Source organism: Poecilia reticulata, unplaced genomic scaffold (genome assembly GCF_000633615.1).
Source record: "Poecilia reticulata strain Guanapo unplaced genomic scaffold, Guppy_female_1.0+MT scaffold_131, whole genome shotgun sequence".
Taxonomy (NCBI): domain Eukaryota; kingdom Metazoa; phylum Chordata; class Actinopteri; order Cyprinodontiformes; family Poeciliidae; genus Poecilia; species Poecilia reticulata.
In genome coordinates this window covers 616,567-619,907 of record NW_007615014.1, presented here as the reverse complement: position 1 = coordinate 619,907, position 3,341 = coordinate 616,567, and positions in this window count along the sequence as shown.

The window sequence follows — 3,341 nt, the reverse complement described above, 5'->3', positions numbered from 1 at the left end:
TGCCTTGTAGCCTTTGAACGCACCACACAAGTGCCTGAATCTAATTGGTTGTGGCACTGGCTGCCTGTATATAAAGGGCCCTCCCTCACCTGGTTGACATCACATTGTTTTCCTTCCAGTTCAGACCTCGGCRTTTGCTGGTGCTGCATGCTAGGTAAGGCAGGCTTCATTTYTCTCCATCAAGCTTATTACTTGTGATTCATTTCCATTTTCTGTATAACAGCCGCAAATTAATGCGCGCTCAAATAGTGCGCTTAATGACGCTCTGATCGAAGATCCATCGTCCTTGTAGGAAGAATCCCACACTATGTTTRTTTAGCTTAGCTTTAGCTCAGCTTCTGTTGTATATCCAGGCCGCCTGTACAAGCTCCCCGTTTCCTCCTTCCTGCCAGAGGCAYTACTTAAAGAGCTCAGTGGTAAGTGAAGTACTAGTTTTTTGCATGCTTTCAGATTCCATTTCTAACATTTATTTTTGATAGCCGCTGCTGTTTGTCCTTGGCCGGTTGTTTGCCTGCTGTTCTGGTTGTCCCCGACTGGGTTATCTGTCGGCTGCCTACCTGTCGTCCTGTTTGCTGGCTTCATGCCCACAGTCATGGTCGGCGTAAAGCTGGCTCCTATCACTCGTCCAGTGTGGCTGATTTGGGCTGATTGATGACCAGCTCGGACTATTCCTTCTAGTGCCGCTCTGAGTGGCGTCTACTACAGACGGACCAGGATGGACCCTCAATTTTGACTATTGCTGCTTGATTTGTCGTGGACTGAATTGTATTGTCTGTAATTCGAATGTTTCTTTTTCCTTTATTTTGACAAGAACGGCCAGCTCGTGGTGTTGGTGGTGGACTTTCCGGGTGGTGGTACTATTTCTGGTTTGGTGCACGATTTTCTTTTGTTTTTGCTGTTTCTTTTCTTTTGGGACACTACCCCGAATTACACTCCCATCTCTGAGTTGAGCTATAATTGTCTTTTATAACTGTCAGTGGTTTTAAACTAGTATTTTTGATTAAACTAAAACAATTGTGTAATAAATAAACTTATTGAATTGTGAGATTGTCTCAAGCCTCATCTGTAGCGGGTCTATSTGGCTTTTTAGTGGAGTCATTGCAATCAATTTMATCTTTATCAAAATAGTGCTTTTAAATTTAAGTTACCAATTCTTACCACACTGCTCCCGCCACACGTGAATGAGGAATTTGGTACCGTCTCTGAGAAGAACGTTCTTTCCTTCTTTGAAGATCATCGTTGCTCCACAGAATGTTGCAGTTTTCACTGAAGATGTCTCGCGGATATAAAGGGATGTACACTGCGCTCCTCAGCACTGTTTTAAGCGGTTGACCTTTGCTGTCGATCAAACACACTTCCGCGTCTCCTCGTTGCATAGCAACCCCAAGACACCTGGATCCATCTGCCAATTCCATGCAATGCGTTTCGGCCTGGAAACTTTAATCAAATCTCAAACTTCCTGATGTCCGTGATGTGCAATGTCGCACTGGCGACATTGCACATCACGTTCTTCAGCTGACCTTCTATCAGCTGAAGAACAATTCCAGGACCTCTCTTGATGTCGTCCATTTGCGTGTCGGCATCGCTCACCCGGAAAGCATACTCTTTGTCACCGCCCGACTCTTCAGCTACTTTCTGTGCGTTGTCTCGCTGTTTTCTCTGTCTGCAGGTTCCATTGCTGTGACTGTTATTCTTACAGTGACTGCACCACTGCTTCTGCTGGCAGGTTCTGCTTATGTGGCCTTTCATCCCACATTTAAAGCACACGATCTCAGAACTTCTGCTGTGAAGTCAGCTCAATGTACAGGTTAATCACTCTGGGCTTTCTTTTGCCAGYGTAATGGGYCCGCAAGATTCCAAGCGCCRCACGCCCATCGTCTGCTGCGTCATGCATGATAAGTGATAGACTTCTGTCATCCAAAAACTGAATGAGCTCTGCATAAGCTTCTGCGTTTTTCTTTGCGTCTTCATCGTCATCATCGGTAGGGCTTGTCAAAATTGTACCATTCAGCCCTTGTAAATGAAGTCTTAAAAACTTTGTTTCCCATAATTTGTAATTTTTCTCATCTCCATCAAAGAGAAGTCTTGACCAGCTRCTATGTGCGATGTCCTTTTCTCTTCTGTTCATTTTCCTTGTTCATTTGTACAGCAGGTGCACACTATCCGTCGCGACATTCACCYGTTTGTTCATCGATTCTGGGCCCATAACCTTTTATCAGAAACTTTTTTGGCTCAGCATTCAACATGACAGCATGAGAGACAGTTTGGCTTTCATGTTGTTCCTCCTTTGTTTTAAGGACACACCCTTTATTTTAAATTAGTGTGTTAAATTAAACAGGTCACGTGATGCGACACACAATAATCCAATAAGAAAACAAAGAATAAGAGCACAAAAACATGTCAACAAGGAAAGTTGAGTGGGATATTGTTCAGAGTTCTGCTTTTTATCGAATCTAAACTGACTGAAATAGTTTATTTTTTTGATATGGACCAGGYAAGAGCAGTCTCACAGAGATATGGATGTTATAAACAGGCCAACAGGCCTGAAATCTGGCTGGGGTGATGCACTTGACCCATCTTTATGATGGTTACAAAGTGGACCTTCTATCAGCTGAAGAACAATTCCAGGATCAGAGGACTAATGTCTYAGCATCAAAGAAACTCATCCAGGTGTTTCTCTTTAGTGGCATTGATTAGTGCAGCAACATCTTCACAGGTCTGAGAATAGACTTTAAAATGCTTTAGTTCCTAAATCATGTGGTTCCTCTTCTGCTCTGCATCCAGTACCAGAAGCAAACATGGAGAAGGAGCAGACGGTATCTATGCACCACAAATATGGAGCAAACTTCCAGAAAATTGAAAAATAGCCAAAACATTGAGTTCCTTTAAATCCAGACTAAACCTGTCGGTTAGAGTTGCCTTTGAAAATAAAAAACTGGAACATCATTGATTCTGGTTTAGGTAACAACTTTTATAACTGCTCGTTATTATACCATGGCAATGCAATTTTCATCATGTAAAACATTTGAATTCCCTTCTTTCTTGAATTTGCTATACAAATAAACTTGACTTGCCTTTCATTAGTTTAAATGTGTGTGTATGTGTTTTCTACTTCCATCACTTTAATGGCATTTTTTCACTTGGTAATATAAAGCACTCCTCTATTCTATTGGTTTACTCGTTTTCCAAATAAAATTAGTTTTTATAATCTTTGACGGCCTGAAACGTCCCAGACCCCTTCTTAGGCCTGACTTGTGTCACCTAAAACTGAGGGAAAAAATAATCAGTGCCTTCATCACTTCATGTTTTCTACATGATCTTTCAACCAGGTTTTACCAAAG